Below are 21,466 nucleotides of genomic sequence, written 5' to 3'. Positions count from 1 at the left end.
TGTCTACATCAAATCAGAAGGGGTTAAGATTACGATTCTCTATCCTTTCCCCAAAGTTAGAGTAGGCATCCTTCACTCATGCTGCTTCGGACTATCAACTCCAGCTTTTGTCTTTGGAACATGGCTATGATTTTAGGGCAGGCAAAATTGTGTTCTGAGGAAGTTCGCTGAATATGGTGCATACCTGTGAAGTACATCCACCACCATAATTATCACTGGCAAAAGTCTTTTCAGCAGTGGAAGAGAACATAAGAACGTAAGAAGACCCATGCTGGATCAAATCCTTGAACAGGCTCATGAATTATAGACACCCTGGTTCTCTCTTGCCAGTTATTAATGTGTACAAAGCTAAAGTGTTGCCGGTACAAATTTATGGGGCTGAAATCTGGGGTTCTTTTAATAGTAGGGAAATAGAAAGGGTCCAAAACCGTTTTTTACGTATGATTTTAGGGGTTGCTTTAACCTGTCCAGCACATGTGCTTAGATCAGAATTTGGTATCATGGAAGTTTTAGATCAAATACATTCAATTATTGGTTTAAGTTAGTTTCGATGAATGAGGCCAGGCTCCCAAAGAAGTGTCTTCTCTGTTATAGAATCATAGAATAGCAGAGTTGGAAGGGGCCTACAAGGCCATCGAGTCCAACCCCCTGCTCAATGCAGGAATCCACTGATTCTCGAGCAGATGGCTAAAACCTTGGAAACTTCCTGGCTTTATAAATTTACAAAGATATTACCAAGTTATGGTTTTAGTCTGCCGGCAATCAGCATTTCTAATTCTAACATAACAAATGCTGTTAAATGTAGGATTTCAGATATTAGAAGTTGGAATGATATAGCTGCAGTGTCAAATTCAAGGGCCATGAAATGGCTAGCCAGATCTAAATTCCACTTTAAAGAAGAAAAATATCTGTCCTTTGATATGAAACGAGTCCATCGAGTAGTTTTTACTTGGCTTCGTTTCGAGCTGATGGATACAACGATGTTACAGGGCAGATTCCAACGAAAGATAGACTATGCAGATGTGGCAATTTTGAAATTGAAGACCTTGCTCATTATCTACTTGAATGTTGCTTATATTCAAAATGTAGAGAATGCTACCTATCTGTGTTTTTAATCCGCATGAGAAATTGGACAGCGAAGGATAAATTGTCCTTTCTTCATCGTTGTTTGAAACTTAATATGGCAAAGACTGAATTGCTTGTTTTTCCTCCTAAACCTTCTCCTCATCTCTCATTCTCTCTTACTGTCAATGATGTTACACTTACTCCAGTCAAGGAAGCTCGTAGTCTTGGCTTTATATTTGACTCCTCGCTCTCCTTTATTCCTCATATTGAGGCAGAAGCTAAATCCTGTCGTTTTTTCCTGTATAATATTGCCAGGATTCAATCATTTTTGTCTGTCTCTTCTGCCAAGACTCTTGTTCATGCATTGGTTATTTCTCGGTTGGACTACTGCAACCTTCTTCTCACTGGCCTTCCTTCTTCTCACATCAGTCCGTTGGTTTCTGTTCACCACTCTGCTGCTAAGATCATCTTCTTGGCTCGCCGCTCTGACCATGTTACTCCACTTCTGAAATCTCTTCATTGGTTTCCAATTCACTTCAGAATCCAATATGAACTTCTCCTGTTGACCTACAAAGCTTTTCACTGTCTAGCTCCTTCCTATCTTTCCTCTCTCATCTCACACTATTGCCCCGTGCTCTTCGCTCCTCTAATGCCATGTTTCTCACCTGCCCAAGGGTCTCTACTTCCCTTGCTCGGCTTCGTCCATTTTCTTCCGCTGCCCCTTACGCCTGGAACGCTCTTCCAGAACATTTGAGAACTACAAGTTCAATCGCAGCTTTTAAAGCTCAGCTAAAAACTTTTCTTTTTCCTAAAGCTTTTAAAACTTGATTTTGTTCTGACTTTTATACTGTTAGTTTTACTCTACCCTGTGCCTGTTTGTTGCATTCTCTTCCCCTTCTTATTGTTTTATTATGATTTTATCAGAATGTAAGCCTATGCGGCAGGGTTTTGCTATTTTATTGTTTTACTCTGTACAGCACCATGTACATTGATGGCGCTATATAAATAAATAAATAAATAAATAAATAATAATAATAATAACGTGGTTCTAGTTATTATGTGACCCAGAGCGTTGGCGTTTTTGCTCTTGAAGCAGCCAATATAAGAGAAAAAGAATTAGAAAATTGGCCTAATAAATAGATTTTATTAAAGGTCGTTACACACAAGGTTTTTTTTTAATTAATTGTTAGTCAGAAATAATATATAAGAATTGTACATTGTTTTATAATTTTAAACTGTGAATTTTAATTAAGGCTTGTCTGCTTTTAATGATGATGCGATTTTTGATTTTTGAAACGGTCGGAAGACTTATTTAATAAAGCTTCATTCATTCATTCCACGCTGGATCAGACCAAGGGTCCATCCAGTCCAGCACTCTGTTCACACAGGGGGCAACCAGCTGTCGACCAGGGACCAACAAAGCAGGACATGGTGCAACAGCACCCTCCCACCCATGTTCCCCAGCAACTGGTGCACACAGGCTTGCTGCCTCTGATACTGGAGATAGCACACAACCATCAGGGCTAGTAGCCATGGATAGCCTTCGCCTCCAGGGATTTGTCCAACCACTTTTTAAAGCCATCCAGATTGGTGGCCATCACTACATCTTGTGGTAGTGAGTTCCATAGTTTAACTGTGCACCGTATGAAGAAGTATTTCCTGTTTTGTGTACTGAACCTCCCACCAATCAGCTTCATGGGATGACCCCTTTGGGTTCTAGTATTTTGAGAGTGGGAGAAAAATGTCTCCCTGTCCACATTCTCCACACCACACTTTTATACACCTTTATCATGTCTCTCTTTACCCTCCTATTTATGCCTCTTCTCTGCCTACGTGATTATTGTGATGGGTCAGGAAGAGGAGGAAAGAATAATGGTAAGGAATTATTTGATAGTAACAGGAGACAGGTCAAATATTTCCACTCCATTTACCTGAACAGGTGTTTCTGTGGCTCATCAGACCAAGACAGAAAATAGCACCCAATTGCAGATTATGTATGGGGGAAAATGTACTCAAGGCTCAGATTTAGCATCCTGCGTTAATATCAGAATCATGTATCGACGGTACTTGACTCACTGCATGTTGTTTAAAATGTATGTTGATACCAAGTGTGTGCTGGAGGTACTGATCTCTAAAAAGCTGATTTTGAGCATATTTGGTGCAGTTGCCCAAGACTGCAACTTTTTTTTTTTGGAGGGATGTATGTATTACCATCTCACTGATGGTACAGTTATGTAGAATCATGGAATAGTTGAGTTACAAGGGGTCTATAAGGCCATCGAGTCCAACCCCATGCTCAACGCAGGAATCCGCCTTAAAGCATCCCTGAAGGCCCCTAGTGTGGGAGAGCCCACGACCTCCCTAGGTCATTGGTTCCATTGTCGTGCCACTCTGACAGTCAGGAAGATTTTCCTGATGTCTAGCCGGAATCTGGCTTCCTGTAACTTCAGCCCGTTATTCTGTGTTCTGCACTCTGGGAGGATCGAGAAGAGATCCTGGCCCTCCTCTGTGTGACATCCTTTTATGTATTTGAAGAGAGCTATCATGTTTCCCCTCACTCTTCTCCAGGCTAAACATGCCCAGTTCTTTCGGTTTCTCCTCATAGGGCTTTGTTTCCAGAATACTGATCATCCTTTTTTTGTAAACCGCCCAGAGAGCTTTGTCTATAGGGCGGTATATAAATGCAATAAATAAATAAATAGCCTTGTTGCCCTCCTCTGAACACGGTCCAGCGTGAAGTCCCTTTGATCCCCTGATAATTCTCTTAGGTTGTTTAGAGCAGCTTGCTTGGGATCAAAAAGTATATTTTGGAGTTGTTACCCACTTCAAGAATTCTGATAGCCCCAAATTGAAGAAGCAACTGCATTCCTTCATTTCCAGGGCGGTTAATGAAAGTTTAGGAGGCTGCAGAAGTGACAAAACTAATAGAATTCCTAAGACTGAGGGATGGCAAACAAACCTTTGGAAAATTTAATAATAGCTTTCATTTCTTTTATGAAATTAAGATGCAAACTTCATATCAGTAAGTATAAAAGTTTTTCCATGTTCTGATATTGTAATATTTTGTAAGATAGTTACGTAGATTTATTTAATTTTCTAGTTTATGTGTTATCTATTGTTATCTATTTTTTCTTACTGGCTGTACACATTTTTTATTATCTTCAATATTAGATTATAATGTGTAATGCATAAATAAAACTATTACAATCTTCCAAAAAAAAAAAAAAAAAACCAGAGAGAGAGAGAGAGAGAGAGAGAGAGAGAGAGAGAGAGAGAGAGAGAGGGAACAGCAGCCGATTATTCTGGTCTTAAAAAATTAGTTTGTGGATTATGGTCTCTGAAAAACCCCTCAAGCTAAATATGTGGGACAGAGCAATTAATATTGACAAAACAATACCTTGCAACCCACCAGACATAACAGTCATAGACAAAAAAGAAAAGCACACATACCTCATCGACATAGCAATACCGAATGACAAAAATGTTGTTGAAAAGGAAGAGGAAAAGAGAGAAAAATATACACCACTGGCCATGGAAGTCAAAGAACTATGGCAACAGGAAAAGGTCACTATTATTTCATTAGTCACATCAGTCACTGGCATCACATCAAAAAACTATACAGAAAAACTTCATAAACTGGGCCTATCAAAATACATCCACAACACCATCCAGAAAGCAGTCATAATTAAAACATGCTTAATTGTCAGGAAACTCCTGAATCTGTAAAGCACAGCATGACTTGGCAATGCCTGTCATGTCTCTAGAAAAAACACCATGAGCGAGAAAGAGACAATAATTGCAAAGCATCCCCTTAATCAAAGAGGCTAGGGAGAAGATCCCTTTTGGTTCCTTCCTTCAGAGTTGAGTTACTGAACTGTAAGTACATCATCATCATCATCATATCATCCTGAGTTCTGTCTTGTTGAGTCTCTCACTGCCCTCTACTTTGTGTGTGTGTCTCTGCTGTGTGTTGTGCATAAGCAGTACACAATAAAGCACACATTTGTAAAATTCCATCACAAAACAAGGGTTGAACTAATCTGCTTCAAACTTGGAATGGCTGAAGCCCTACCGAAGCCCTACCATGGTGCTAATTTTCATGACTGTATCTGTAATTTCATTCCTTTTTTTGGAAACATGGGGCGTTCCTAGACGAGGCCTTAGCGTGCCTTGAGACCCGGTTTCCCTGCTGTGCGTCCAGATGACGCACAGGGGAATCTGGGCCCTGGCCGCACTGAGGCCTCCTCTAACACGCCATAAGCGAAGTCGCTTATGGCGCGCCTTTTTCGCAGCCCCGGCCTCAGGCCGGAGCTGCGATACATCTAGGAAGGTCCATGGCTTTTTGCGGACCTGGCACAGCGCTCATACGAGCACTGTGCCCATTGGGCGGGGGGGGGGGGAAGAGGGGCAGGGGGAAGGATGGCAAGGGGGGAGGGTGGATGAGAGAGAGAGTGCCGGGTGCTGCTGCCTAAGCAAGCAGGCGAACAGCGCTGCCAGGGCAAGGCCTGGCATGGCGGGGCATTGCCTGGGCAAGCGCCGGGCACCGCCACCCAAACAACCAAGCGAGTGGCGCTGCCAGGGCAAGGCCTGGCATGGCGGGGCATTGCCCGGGCAAGCGCTGGGCGCCGCCACCCGAGCAAGCAGGCGAGCGGCGCTGCCAGGGTAAGGCCGGGGACAGGGAGGGGGGGCTTCGGGGTTTTTTAAAAAACGAACTTACTGGTCCGGAGTCCCTTTAAACTAAAAAAAAAAAAAAAAATGGCGGACGCTGCAGGGATCCCGAAGTCCCTGCGCGTCCCACGTCTGGAAGCCGAGGCGGCGCACGCTAACGTCAGCGCGCCATCACCCCGCCTCCCTGCCGGCTTATCCTGGCAGGTCTAGCAAAGCCCTTGGTTACTTTTCAAGGTGCTAGACCCCAATGAGGTTTGAGTTTGAACTTTAAAAATCCCCCTCCCCCCCAAAAAAAACAAGGGATGAACCAATATGCTTCAACCTTGGCATGCCTAAAGCTTTATTTAGGAGCTATCATGGTGCTAAGTTTCCTCTCTTTATCTTTAAAAATGACAGTGTATTCTTAAAAAATAATTCCTACAAATCATGTTTTAGTGCTTCCCATGGAGTGCTTTTTGTGCCCGTTTTTCTTTTTTTCTCCGTGAGTGAGAGTGGTCGTGTTTGGTCTTCATTTTGTAGGGCTAGGTTGAGTGGGGTGCGGTTTTTATCTGCTTTTACTATGGCTTTATGGATGGGCGTGTTTTTAGTGTGGAAGAATTCTCTGAGTAATTTTATCTGTTTAGCATGGGTTGTGTTGTTGTTGTTGTTGTTGTTGTTGTTATTGGCTGTGCTTACCATGGAGTAAGTTAACTCTGAAGGACCCTGAAACTATCTTCTTCCTAGCCTCCTATTTAGGGGATGCCAAAGCATCTCTCACTGACTATGCTTCCAATCACTGTGCCTGCCTCGCAGGGCTAGTTTTGTTGGCTTTCCACCATCCTCTCTGAGACAGCCTGCCTCTCTGCCTTCCTGGTGCCTGGGAGATGTAGATGGGCTGGGTGGGTCAACCCCACAAGCCTATGGCAGCTGGTTTGTGTTTCTGGCTTTGAATCAAGACAATCCTTGGCTCACTTACTCATGCCCACATAGCTGCCTGCCTGCCTGAGCATTGGCACACTTCTCCAATATTACCTGCCTGGTCCCACCTTGCAGGGCTGGTTTGAATCAACTTCTGAGGCATTTATTTATTTATTTATTTATTTATTGCATTTTTATACCGCCCAATAGCCGAAGCTCTCTGGGCGGTTCACAAAACTGGCATATTGCTCCCAGCCAGTTAACGTGTGTATTGCAGGCAGCCTACTTTCCGTGTTTCTTGTCTGAAGGGCCTCAGGGATGTGTTAGCTTCAGAATACACAAAAGAAAATTCAAGTAGGTGAATCGGGGCTGCTTCGGGGGCTCCGAATTGGACTCCGAGGCGAATCGGGGGAGTAGGTGCACAGCCCTATTCTTTAACACATTTTTAAAGCCTTTTTGGCTGTTTCTTGCTACCAGGGATGAACAAAGTACCTCCTTGTAGCACAGCTATGCACATATGCATGGTTGACTTGCCTCTGGGTAAGCCTGCATGGCCCCAATTTGGGACCATGCCAATTTAGGAGGGTCGATTTCAGCCTTGCCCCTCCTGTTTTCGTGTTAAAATTTGCATCCCACCCCAAAAAGTAGGGGCTTAAAAGAAGGAAAAATTGAGACAATGCAACAAGCCACCAAGAAACAAACGAGGGTGAAAAGCCACCATGGGTTGTCGTGTCATGTGAACCACTTCAATGGAGGAAGGCGGGCAGGGGCTCCCTACTGAGGTGTGGGGAAAGTTAATCTGAAATTGGGGTCAGCTTTATTTTATTTATTTATTTATTTATTACATTTTTATACCGCCCAATAGCCGAAGCTCTCTGGGCGGTTTACTTGTTACCTCCACTTTTCTGTCCTGGAATGGAAATGGGGAAGCACCTTGGAAACGCTCATGGGCTCACAGGAAGAGGAAGAGGAGGAGCTGGAACCCACCCACCCCAAGTCACAGGAGAACCCAGACCAGATACTGTCCACAGACCAGCAAGTCCTGGGCATTGTGGGCCTTTCTTCTGTTTAAAGACAAGGAGATGTTTCCAGTCCATCTCTGACAGGAGGAAGACATGGCCTATGAAGTAGAGGCTCAATCACAGCTTTTAAAACTCAGCTAAAAACTTTTCTTTTCCCTATAGCTTTTAAATGTTGAGTTTGTTCTGACTCTATACTGTTAGCCTCACCCTACCCGGTGCCTGTTTACACTTCCCTGTGCCTGTTTGCATTCTCTTTCCCTCCTTATTGTTTACTACAACTTTATTAGATTGTAAGCCTATGCGGCAGGGTCTTGCTATATACTGTGTAATCTGTACAGCACCATGTACATTGATGGTGCTATATAAATAAATAATAATAATAATAATAATAATAATAATAATAATAATAATAACAGAAGCCTCATCACCTCAAGTGGCAGGCTAGTATGGCCCTTGTGAGATGAAGCACTGACTTGCATAGACGGACTCCTCAGAAGAAAGTGACTTCTCAGGAGTAGGCCTCTGAACAGGGGGCTCTGATTACTGCAGCTGAGCTTTGGGTGGGGCTCAGCAGGCTTTGGGGTTAAGAGCCTTCACTGTAGAGCTGCTTGCCAGAGCACTTAATCAGATGTCAATGGGAAGCAGGGCATGAAGATAGCAGCCCATTCTCACTTGCACCCCATTGACCAGCATTCAGGAGCATGCAGCCTCGGATACCATAATGTTACCATAAATATTAGCCACTGATAGTTATGTGTTCCCCTTTCTAATCCTCTTTTAAAGCCATCCAAATTGGTGGCTGTGGCGTTACCCACATTCCTATTCCCTTAGGTATGTCTGTGTGAGTATGTCTAGAGAGTATGGAATGTTGGACTGAGTGGGTGTGGCTAGTGATGCTGTGGAAAGGGGGAGGAGTTTATATATGGGGGAGCTGAGGGGTTCGTGGGTGATAGGGTTTGGAGGGTTGATGTGTTTAGCTGAGTGATTTCTTGTCAAGAGTTGTGTGAGGAGAGAGTGAAAATAAGATCATAGGGACTAAGGATTGTTATTATTAGATTTGTTTCTACCAGTATTCTTAAGAATAGGCAGGAGTTGAATAGAATTTGAAGGAATCAAGAACTGTAAATAACAATAAACATTTTTTTATTTTGCTATCATAAAGCCGTAAAGTCTCCTGCTCTATTAGTTAATAGATATACACATTACATTAAACCTTCAGCCTGCTATATTCACAGAAAAGCCTTTTCCAAATCTCCTTACCTTTTCCCCCTGCTATAAGGGAAAGTATATATATATATATATATATATATATATATATATATATATATATTTGCCCCTTCCTCAGGTATGGAAGTGGTGGTGCTTAGCCTGAGGGAGGTGTGTGCGTCAAAGTCTTGTGTGTGTGGTGGTGTGGTTGCAGTGGCCATCACTAAATTTTTAGGCAGAGAATTCCATAGTATATCCTAGTTTAGGGTGACCCTATGAAAAGGAGGACAGGGCTCCTGTATCTTTAACAGTTGTATAGAAAACGGATTTTCAGCAGGTGTCATTTGTATATATGGAGAACCTAGTGAAATTCCCTCTTCATAACAACAGTTAAAGGTGCAGGAGCTATACTAGAGTGACCAGATTTAAAAGAGGGCAGGGCACCTGCAGCTTTAACTGATGTGATGAAGAGGGAATTTCACCAGGCTCTCCATGTATACAAATAGCTGAAATTTCCTTTTCAATACAACTGTTAAAGATACAGGAACCCTGTCCTCCTTTTCATATGGTCAGCCTATCCTAGTTTTGGGTGGGTGGGTTGTAGTTAACAGAGCCCATGTAGGGTCTTCTCATGCCCTGGCACTGCTATGGCAGGACTGGTGGGCAAAGATCTGGGCCTCTGCAGGCCTTTGGGGCCTCCAAAGTATCACCCCCAGTCGAAGGAAGAGATTCATGTGCTCATGATGTTCACTAGTAAAAACGGTGTGATTTATCCTCATTCAGATTCAATATAGCCAAAAGTCTTGTGTGTGTGGTGGTGTGGTTGCAGTGGCCTCTTCCCATATGTACCTGCCCAGACCCTAAGGTCATCCTCAGGGGTCCTTCTCCGTGAGCCCCTGCCAAAGGAAGTGAGGCAGGTGGCTATCAGGAGGAGGGCCTTCTCTGCTGTGGCACCCCGGCTGTGGAATGAGCTCCCTAAGGAGGTTCGCTTGGCACCTACATTATATGCTTTTAGACGCCAGGTGAAGACCTTTTTATTCTCCCAGTATTTTAACAGTCTATAAATACATTTTAACTTGGTGTTTTAAATTTGTAATTTTGCATTGCTGCAGTTTTAATCTGGTTGAGCTTTTATATTGTATTTTGTACTATGGTTTTATACTGTTCTTTTATACTTTGATTGTTTTTAATTTTTGTGAACCACCCAGAGAGCTCCGGCTATTGGGCGGTATAGAAATGTAATAAATAAATAAATAAATTTTGTCTTGATCCTGGCTCTAACAAAGGTGTTTTGGCAGGTAAAAGTCAGACCAAGCTCACCTGTTGCCCCTACTTGACCTGAAGCTCCCAGTCAGTTCTCACAAACATGTTTTTTCTCCTGCTCTCCCCCTGCGCCAAAAGTTTTACAGGCAATATTTCTTCCTCTTAGGATTTTGAAAACCATAGTCATTTATTAGTATTCTGACCAAATCTCAAGAGGTTTTTCCCCCAGAGATTTGCCTTTGAGACCGAGAAGAAAAACATCGAGACCCCGGAAAACATGACGTAACTTTTTGGACTCGACTGAAATGTTCCATGCATAAAATCTCTGGCGCCACTGAGAATTTGGGATTTCAGGCAGGCTGTTCAGAGGATGGTGTCTCTGCGTGAAGTTTCATAGAACACCCCTTCAGGTCTGAGGCCAGAGCTGTATTTGTAAAGATGCCTCAGCCTCAGTTTTGCAAGTTTTTAAAAATTATTCCTGCTGATTTGGAGTCTAGAGGAGCAGTCAGAAGGGAGGTGGTGCCAAACCACAGATCCAGAATGAAATTGCTGCTGCTGCTGCTGCTATTTCTGCCCCGTGGAGCCTGTGGGATGCAGGAGGCGAAATGCCCCTTGAATCACTCCATAGATCAATATGAATAAAAAAATTATTACCGGTCAGGAGATCAGTTCATTGGCTGAGTCCTATCTGCACAATATGCTTTACAACAACACCCATACGTCTTTTCCAAACCCCCTCTCACCGGATTTCAGGCGTAAGTCAAGACGTCTTATCAAGGTTTAATGCTCCTCCACCTTCCTTGTGATTTCCCCCAGTTCCTGGAGACCCCCCCTATATGTCTCCTGGTATGCCTGGTCTCCCTCCTTTCCTTTGTTGTGGCTTTTGAAGGAGAATTAGGAGTGCCATTAACATGGAGACAATCCTTATTTCAAGATGAGGACATATGACCGGAAATTTAAGGTTCCCTTACAGAATTTCAACCAAAAGAAGAATCATAGGATAGTAGAGCTGGAAGGGGCCTATAAGGCCATCGAGTCCAACCCCCTGCTCAATGCAGGAATCCACCCTAAAGCATCCCTGACAGATGCTTGTCCAGCTGCCTCTTGAAGGCCTCTAGTGTGGGAGAGCCCACAACCTCCCTAGGTCACTGGTTCCATTGTCGTACTGTTCTAACAGTCAGGAAGTTTTTCCTGATGTCCAGTTGGAATCTGGCTTCCTTTAACTTGAGCTCGTTATTCTGTGTCTTGCACTCTGCGAGGATTGAGAAGAGATCCTGGCCCTCCTCTGCGTGACAACCTTTGAAGTATTTGAAGAGTGCTCTCATGTCTCCCCTCAATCTTCTCTTCTCCAGGCTAAACATGCCCAGTTGTTTAGCAAACCCTCTTTGCTTTTCAACCCTGTGAGAAGGCACAGGCTGAAGCCAGAATGGCTTTCTTTGTTGTCCACCGAATCAGCTCCCTGTGAGTAGCCACGCATACAGACAATAGAAACACTCCAGGTGGTTTGAAAGAAAACTTTACTTAGCAACATTTAACTTATATCCTACGATGGGATGGCTTGGTTCCCCCATCGTGGGCAGCACACCATGCAGGTGGGTAAACAGCAGATTAGAAGGAAGAAGGAGGAGGGAGGAGACAGGAAGTAGCAAGACAAGCATTATAGCAATCCCCTCCCACCCTGTAGGTGTTTGTTAACCCTTTAGCCATAGGTCAGTGACCTGTAGCCTGAGTTCTGCTAACATTCTTGAGGGCAGGGGGCTTCCAAATGCAGATGCCATCACATGGCTCCCCCCTCCGTCCCCACCATAATGTCATTTTATCAGGTAGCAAATCTAGTTTGGGTGTATTTGAGTTGTAGCCATTCTAGAGGAAACAAACAGAATCCAATCTATGCAGCGGATTTCATGCAGGGGGTGCACATTGGGGCCTTTCGTGACAGATGCTGCTGCAGCAACTTCCTCTGGAATCGTGCAACTGAAGCAACGTTGTAAAGAAGACCGGGCCAAAATTCCTCTCCAATGATGTGAGAGACTGATAAAGTCATACAGAAAACAATTACTTCAAGTTATTGCTGCTAAAGGTGGTTTTACAAGCTATTGAATCATAAGGTGTACTTACTTTTTCACACATGGCTTCTCCATTTTGGCTTTATTTCTGTTAAATAAATCATGGCACGGTGCAATATGTCATGTGTTGTTGTTCATCTGAGGTTGTATTTACCTAATTTTTAGACCTGCTAAGGAACAGACGATTGTTATTATGTCCTGATATGTAAAATCATACAATTCCAAGAGGGTGTACTTTCTTTTTCATACAAATCAAGCAGAGAGGACAGCGAGGGAGGAAAAGAAGGTGTGTCTCTTTAGACCTGTGTGTGTTTTTAACCATTTTCCACTGTGTTAGAAATATGGCAGGTTCTTGTCCCTGACCTTAGGTACAAAAGACGAGCGTAGAAAACACTGCAGAGGACACCACGTATCAGTATACTGAGGTGCAACTCGAATAGGGTCGGACCCCGATCGGAGCTTGCACACCACTTTTATTCACATAGGGTCAGCTGACAATGAAAAAGGGGAGTGGGATGAAGGGGGGTGGGATACACAAAGAAAAAGGGGAGTGGGATACATTTACACAACCTGTGTACGAGAGGAGTGGGATACATTTCTAAACAGGATACCTTTACCTAGTCCCATCCCCCTTCCCTGCCATTCCACATCTCTCTGGAATGTGTGAGTCAGCTACTTCCTCTTGCAGGGTCTACAGAAAGCACAAAGGGCAGATTAGAGTTCAATTAACCCCTTCATTTCCTACAGCTGCAAAGGAACATACTCCCAACTTCTGCCACCTCTCATCCGTGCTCTCAAATTTGACATAGCAGCTGGGGTGCGGGGGTGGCTTTCTTGGGCTTTCTTAACGCTGGGTGGAGGCAAAGTTGAAGAAACGAGCCAGAACTCTTTGATTAGAGGCAGTTCAGCAGAACGCTCAGAAAGGAAAAAGGCTCCAGAAAATATTTAAAATATAAGAATAAGGTTTTCAGCGTCAGCTCCTGAAGGATTATTTCTAATCCGAAACGTCAAGCATTCTAGACACAGACAAGAATTATTAAAGATTTTAATCATTTGTATTGGCACCAGAGCTAGTCTCTCAATCCTCGCCTGCACAGTGGTGCCTTCTTACCCCACCAACTACACACAAGTGTGTGTTTTTAACCATTTTCCACTGCAAAGGAACATATTCCATAAGTCTGTAAGAGCGCTCTTCAAAGCAAGACAAGGCTGGTCAGTTTCACCCAAATGTCTTGTCAGTTTCAAGTGAAGTCCTTTGGCTGCTTCTGAATCTGTGTGTGTGTGTGTGTGTGTGTCCTTTTCCATCCTACTTTGCCCCATCCCACTACTGCCAGGACACAGGCTCTGAACACCAGACCCGGCCGAGGCTACTCCCTGCTCAAGCCAAGCACCACCGCTTGATACGCCTGAGGCAAGGGATAAAAACCACCTTCCTCCAAAATATTAAATTGGAGAAGGATTTTAATATATATAATAATGCGCTGTGAGTTATATCTGCTGAGGTGAATGATTGTCAGAGTGGGTGTTAAATGTGTAAACTTAAGATGATAAATGCCAAACAGACACGTGGGATTTTTGTGGAAGTTTTAAAAGAAACAATCAAAATTTATTTTTAAAAGTTCATAAGCTTTGTTTCAAATAACAACATTTAAAAACCTTTTTGAAACCTTTCATCCAACCCTTTCACTCATTCACATACGCGCTTTCCTTTTTCTCACACAATCACTCTTGAACTTTCTTTATTATCAGTATTATCAGTATATACATCCACTACGTGCACACCACACTCTAAAGACACTACTCTTTACACTGACCCTCAAATTTCCCAGAACTTAAGTACCATAACAGAGAGCACTACAGACTCTAAGAGTACCTAACAAGCCCCCCCCCAAAAAAGTTCTCTCAATCCCCTCAGTCCTTCCCTTATATATCACTCCTCCCCCTCCCAAGACATTCTAACTCCGCCCACTCAGGCCAACATTCTAAAAACCACAGACTTACAAACCACAGACATACATTTGGAATTGACTTGTGGGGTGTAACGCCACAACTACCCCCTCCTTGCTCTCCATGGGGGTGGGGCTCCTCCCAACATCACAGACACAGGCTGTGTGTCTCCTCTGTTATAGATTTGTCCCCTAAAAACATGTATTGCTCTTGTTCTTGTTTGAATGGGAGTTGGTGGGGGAAGGACACAGGTCATACTTCCATTCCTTTGAGCGTGTGAAGCTGAGTGGGGGATGGCAGGAGACACAAACGGGGAAGCAGAGATGGAAACGTTCTCCATGGGGGGGAACCTGCATCTCCCCACCTTTTTCTTTTCTTTTTTTTTAACAGTGGGGGAGTCTAGTTTTTATTGGGAGCCCCCACATGGGAAAGGATGGCTTAATCCTCTCACTAACTGTGATTTCCCTCTCATTTTCTCTGTCATTGGAGGTCCTGGCGCTGCATTTGAAGTCTCCTCCTCCGTACACTGGGAGTTGAGATGGCCACTTCCTACCTCACTTCGCTCCCCTACCCCACCGACCCACCCTATTTCTTTTTCCTTTTTAAAGTTGCAAAAATTAAGACTGCAATCCGAGGGGCTCTAATTTGGAAATTTATTTATTTATTTATTTATTTATTTATTACATTTCTATACCGCCCAATAGCCAAAGCTCTCTGGGCTGTTCACAATGCATTCCGTTGAACTCAATGGGATTTATTTACTGAGTAAGCATGCAAAAGAGTTGACTGCAGTCTTACCTAATGTTCTGCTTTGGTATTCAGTAACAAGAGAAGCAAATCCGAATCCCTGTTGTCCAAGGGGGAGTTGTCCCCACTTCAAACAACCAATAAATGGTAGGAAGAAGTACAAAGAAGATCGGGGGGGGGAATAACAAAATGTGTGAGTGAACCTCAATGTGCTACAGCATAGGTGTAAGTTTACAAGTTTTCATATGCTATATAAGCACTATATAACCGAAATGGGATAATTCGAGGGCAAACCAGAACAAAAGTGTACGTGGGATGAACCTCTCTGTCAACATTTGTGTTGAGCTGTTCACCATAACCCCAAGCCCTCTAGATGTGTAAACAAAAGAACATAATACTGTATTTTCATTGAGTGGTGCATGAGAGTGTGACACATCTTATCCTTATCCTCCTCCTTCGCCTCCTCCTCCCAGGGCTGGTGCCAGATTATTTTGCGCCCTAGGCAGGTGAGCTGCTTTCACCCACCTACCCTCACCCCAGCGTACCTGGGCACGGGGCGCCATCTCACCCACCCAGCCGAAGTAAAGCCAGGACGCTGGAGTGGGGGGAGCTGGGGGCAGCTTTGGAATGGCACGCCCGGCTGGAAGCCGCTCTGGGAGAGTGACTTCCAGGCACGCTGTTCTGAAGCCGCCCACCCGCCCACCTACCCCAGCGTTCTGGCTTCGCTTTGGCGCCCAGCCGAAGCGAAGCCAGAACGCTGGGGCGGGCGGCTTCGGAACGGTGTGCCCGGAAGCCACCCTCTCAGAGCCGCTCTGGGAGAGCCACTTCCGGGTGCAGCATTCAGCGGCCCCCTTACCTTGGCGCTCTGGGCGGCCACCTGAGTGGCCTCTATGGTAGCTCCAGCCCTGCCTCCTCCTCCTCCTTATCATCCTCATTTCACTTCATTCATTATGCTCTGCAATGCTCGATAGCCAAAGCTCTCTGGGTGGTTCACATTGATAAAAAAAAAACCCTATTAAAATAAATGATACAAAGTGCAAAACCACTTGCATAAATGCACGTAGATAGACAGCACATAACCACACACCATAGTTCTAAAAAACATTTTCCCATATTCATCTGCAGTGTAAGAGGTACAAAACAGTGGCACATCGTGTCCTTCATGTTTGCTCTTCAGGAGATCAACCAGAATCCCGGGCTCTTACCCAACATCACCCTGGGCTACAACCTCTATGAGACCCATTTTCATTCAAGACTGACTTCCAAAGCCGTGCTAGACCTGCTTACTCATGGAGCAAACAGTGTTCCCAACTACAGCTGCGGAGGAAAAGATCACCTGCTGGCCATTCTGGAAGGGGCTGAATCAGACATCTCTGTCCATATTTCAACCATGTCAGGAATCTATAAGATCCCACAGGTATGTCAGGAGCAAGGTCAACAACCTCAAGGAACAAGTGCTGGGACCATCCTGGTCACCACCGCTGGTGATAAAGGAGGGCCTCCCTCAAGTTCTAGTGGGAAGAGAGGAAGAGGGTTGCCCCACCTCCCAGCAGCGTAGGCAGGGATGAGAGGTTGCAAATGCTGAACAACAACCCGGCAAACTACACTATCACCTCCCCTTACTTCCAACTCACCCTGAGTAGGGTGACCATGTGAAAAGGAGGACAGGGCTCCTGTATTTTTAACAGTTGTATTGAAAAGGAAGAGGGAATTTCACCAGGTTCTCCATATATACAAATTCCCTTTTCTATGCAACTGTTAAAGATACAGGAGCCTTGTCCTCCTTTTCATATGGTCACCCTAACCCTGAGCCAGGGGACATGCTGGTCTTTGAGGCTTAGGGAATAGGGGTTGAAACTGCCACACCCTATCTCAAAGCTTGTGGAATCACCAAGAGGATTCTTTTGATTAAGCGAAAGGTACCTGTTAACTCCTACGGGAAAGAAAGCTGCCTTGGACACTGTCTGGGATGTCCTGGCCCCCACTGACAAGGATCCCACAGGGATCCCACAAAGAAGAGCTAGACTACCAAAAGTCTTTGAGATATTTTGTCTCCTCTCCTACCCACTGCATACATCACAGACCCTTCAGAAGGATGGGCATTTGGTTAGTTACTAATAATTTCAGATTGATTAGTATCTGAACTTCATTCTGAAAATAAAACAAAACACTGGTCTTTTTCTTCCCACACTAGATCAGTTTTGGCTTTGCTGCTCATGTCCTTAATGACAAAACTCGGTTCCCTTTTATCTACCGGACGGTCCCAAAGGAAGAAACCCAGTACCCGGGGGTTGTCCAACTGCTTCTGTATTTTGGCTGGACGTGGGTCGGACTCTTTGCTCCAGACAATGACAACGGAGAGAGGTTCGTGAGAGCCATCACACCCCTGATGATCAGCAGTGGGATTTGTGTGGCCTTCTCAAGACGAGTGCCGCAAAGACCTTCATGGGAATCGTTCTTTCCGAAAGTCTGGAGTACACAAGTCACTGTATTTCTTTACTACAGAGACTGTTGCTCCCCAATTGTTCCATTCATTGTTTCACATGACATTGGTACAAAAGTCTGGGTCACAACGGCTTTTCAGGACATCAACCACTACCTGTCATATATCTTTGAGGGATTCGTGTACTTTCATGGATCCTTGTCTTTTGTAATGAAGACCCCCCCAAAAGACAAAAGATGACTACTATATACCATTGTCCTCTACTCTGGACCTGTTTTGGGAGAAGGCCTTCCATTATTTGCCTTCAAAGGATGCCTTGTCCTTGAAAGGCTGGGAAAGATGCATAGAGAAGGAGAAATTGGAGACACCACCCCAGGAGGAGATTGAGAGAGCCCTGTCACAAGACAGCTACAGTACGTACAACAGTGTCCAAGCCGTGGCCCATGCCTTAGATGCTGCCTATTCATCTCAACCAAAGCGGATGTGGATGGTGGGTGGAAGAGGCAGGCTGGGACATCGAAGGTTGCAGCCACGGCAGGTACTACTCTCTAGTTTTCCTGCATGAGCACAGCAAATCGCAGGCCATTGTCCAACTCAGGGATCATTATCCTCAGTCCGGACTCAAATGTAGCATTGAGGTCATTTATTTTAGTTAGAATGACCATGCGGAAAAGAAGGCAGGGCTCCTGCATCTTTAGCAGTTGTATAGAAAAGGGTATTTCAGCAGGTCTCATCGTTATGCATGCAGCACCGGGTGAAATTCCCTCTTCAACACAACAGTTAAAGCTCCAGGAGCCCTGCCCTCTTTTGTATCTGGTCAAGACGGCAGGGCTCCTGCAGCTTTAACTGTGATGATGAAGAGGGAATTTCACCAGGTTCTCCATATATACAAATAACTCCTGCTGAAATTCCCTTTTCTATACAACTGCTAAAGATACAGGAGCCCTTTCCTCCTTTCTATAGGGTCACCCTATTTTAGTATTCCTTCTTTGCAGGCAGCCACAGGCAGAATGTGGATGGTGGGTTAGGGTGACCATATGAAAAGGAGGACAGGGCTCCTGTATCTTTAACAGTTGCCTAGAAAAGGGAATTTCAGCAGGTATCATTTGTATATATGGAGAACCTGGTGAAATTCCCTCTTCATCACAGCAGTTAAAGCTGCAGGAGCTATACTAGAGTGACCAGATTTAAAAGAGGGCATGGCACCTGCAGCTTTAACTGTTGTAATGAACAAGAAATTTCACCAGGTTCTCCCTATATACAAATGACACCAGCTGAAATTTCCTTTTCAATTCAACTGTTGAAGATACAGGAGCCCTGCCCTCCTTTTCATATGGTCACGCTATGGTGGGTGAAAGAGGCAGGCTGAAGCATCAAAGCTTGCAGCCCCGGCAGGTACTACTCTCTATTTTTCCTGCATGAGCACAGCAAATCGCAGGCCATCGTCCAACTCTGGGATCATTCCCCTCAATCCAGACTCAAATGTAGCATTGAGGTCATTTATTTTAGTTAGAATCACCATGCGGAAAAGAGGGCAGGGCTCCTGCATCTTTAGCAGTTGTATAGAAAAGGGAATTTCAGCAGGTCTCATCGTTATGCATGCAGCACCGGGTGAAATTCCCTCTTCATCACAACAGTTAAAGCTGCAGGAACTATACTGCAGCTATACTGTGACCAGATTTAAATGCAGCTTTAACTGTGGTGATGAAGAGGGAATTTCACCCAGTGCTGCGTGCATGCAAATGACACCTGCTGAAATTCCCTTTTCTATACAACTGTTAAAGATACAGGAGCCCTGTCCTCCTTTCCTATTTTAGTATTTTATTTATTTATTTATTTATTTATTTTATTAATTACATTTCTATACCGCCCAATAGCCGGAGCTCTCTGGGCGGTTCACAAAAATTAAAAACATTCAAAGTATAAAACAACAGTATAAAACCATAATATAAAATACAATATAAATATTTGCAGGCAACCACAGGCAGACTGGCCTGTGCGTTGCCAATCTGGTACAAAACCTGGGATGGATTATCAGTAGTTAATGCAGGTCATTCAGAAATCCTGGCCTGGCTCAAGGAATAGGCCTCTCACCAACACTACACCCCTTCTTTTCCCTCAAATATGAAAAACAGCAACGTAACTATAAAGTCAGAGCATTTCAACAACAACAAAGGCTGCAACTGTGTAAGGAAATCTACAACCAATACACATATTCAAAATACATGCAAAGCAATTAGGCAAACAAGGTAATTAGCCCATAGTTCACAACAGCAGTTTCTTTTATGCAATATCGTCTTGCAAACAGCTTGAAGGAGAAGCCGGGAGAGTTAGGCCATAGGTAGACCTAAGGTTTATCCCAGGATTGTCCTGGGGTCAAACCTCTTCATCTAAGTGCCACACAGGGCATCCAGCGCTCAGGCTAAGACGAACCCAGGATGATCCTGGGATAAACTTTAAGTCTAGCTACGGCCTTACACTCAAACCCACAGACCTGTTAGGATGAAGCCACAAAATTCTGCTGAAACTTTTAACTCTCCTCTCTAGAACATTCAGTCAACAGAACTTTGCTTTTAGATCACTTTGTGTTTAGATTAAATTACTTCTAGGGAGGGTGACCCTATGGAAAGGAGGACAGGGCTCCTGTATCTTTAACAGTCGTATAAAAAAGGGATTTTCAGCAGGTGTCATTTGTATGCACGCAGCACCTGGCGAAACTCCCTCTTCATCACCACAGTGAAAGCTGCAAGAGCCATGCTCTCCTTTGTATCTGGTCATTCTAGCTAAAGAGGGCAGGGCTCCTGCAGCTTTAACGGTTGTGATGAAGAGGGAATTTCACCAGGAGCTGCTTGCATACAAATTACACCTACTGAAATTTCCTTTTCTAAACTACTGTTGAAGATACAGGAGCCCTGTCCTCCTTTCCAAAGGGTAACCCTAATTACTTCTGATTGCAATCACTTTACAATGGGTTTGTTTTATTTTTCTGTGCTGAGGTTTCCACAGACTTTGCATGGTTCAAATCTACACCAAGAGGATATAATCCCTTTAAAACATTTTGAAAACTGTACATGGAGTGTGTCCTGGGTCCCAACAGTTGTCACTACTACTGTTATAAACCGTTTTAAAGCAGTAGTGTATCATAGAATCATAGAATAGCAGAGTTGGAAGGGGCCTACAAGGCCATCGAGTCCAACCCCCTGCTCAATGCAGGAATCCACCCTAAAGCATCCCTGACAGATGCTTGTCCAGCTGCCTCTTGAAGTCCTCTAGTGTGGGAGAGCCCACAACCTCCCTAGGTAACTGATTCCATTGTCGCACTGCTCTAACAGTCAGGAAGTTTTTCCTGATGTCCAGCCGGAATCTGACTTCCTTTAACTTGAGCCCATTATTCCGTGTCCTGCACTCTGGGAGGATCGAGAAGAGATCCTGGCCCTCCTCTGTGTGACAACCTTTGAAGTATTTGAAGAGTGCTCTCATGTCTCCCCTCAATCTTCTCTTCTCCAGGCTAAACATGCCCAGTTCTTTCAGTCTTTCTTCATAGGGCTTTGTTTCCAGACCCCTGGAACAGAGGTTTGGCACAGCTCTCATTTGTTTCATGTGATCGCCTGGGAAATCCATCAAGTTTGAATAATTCACTGAATAATTCAAATAGGAATTTGACTGGATGTCAATGGACACACTAACCCGTCAGTCTTGAGTACCAGGAAAGTGGTGATAGGTTCCCAGACTACCTCTGCAGTCCTATGCACCAGTATCTGGCAGCAGCCCACCCACCCCCCATCTCCCCGGACACATGGGACTCACTTCTGAGTAAACATGCTCTGGCTCTATCTGCAATATTTACTTGAAGTGGTTCTAGCTTGATATTCCAGGTTGTTCTGGGCCGGATCTACACTACTGTCCGGGAAAGCTGCCAATAGACCAGCTAATTGAACGGAGATACAGACGTGGGCAGCGTGCCCAGACAAACTCCAAGAATTCAGCCACAAACTCAGCAACACACGCTGGAATTTGTCTTTATCTGTGCTATGAAATAACACAGTTCACTCTTTAATGTCAGAGTATAAGACGTTTTAAACATAAGCAAAGTCCAGTTCAGTTCCAAAAGTCAAGGGCTTACGAGAGTTAGCGAGAGTCCA

General features: G+C 44.4%; 2 protein-coding genes across 2 annotated transcripts in view; one reads left to right on the top strand and one right to left on the bottom strand.

Annotated features, from left to right (window-relative positions):
- The window catches only part of LOC134396281 (zinc finger protein 420-like), a 918,719-nt gene that overhangs the window by 346,555 nt on the left and 550,698 nt on the right, over window positions 1-21,466 (top strand). The gene's annotated exons all lie outside the window — the stretch shown is intronic.
- LOC134396311 (zinc finger protein 345-like) overlaps window positions 1-21,466 on the bottom strand; it is a 190,452-nt gene that overhangs the window by 33,512 nt on the left and 135,474 nt on the right. The gene's annotated exons all lie outside the window — the stretch shown is intronic.

This window comes from Elgaria multicarinata, chromosome 3 (genome assembly GCF_023053635.1).
Source record: "Elgaria multicarinata webbii isolate HBS135686 ecotype San Diego chromosome 3, rElgMul1.1.pri, whole genome shotgun sequence".
Lineage (NCBI taxonomy): Eukaryota > Metazoa > Chordata > Lepidosauria > Squamata > Anguidae > Elgaria > Elgaria multicarinata.
This window is presented reverse-complemented; position numbering and strand designations above follow the sequence as displayed.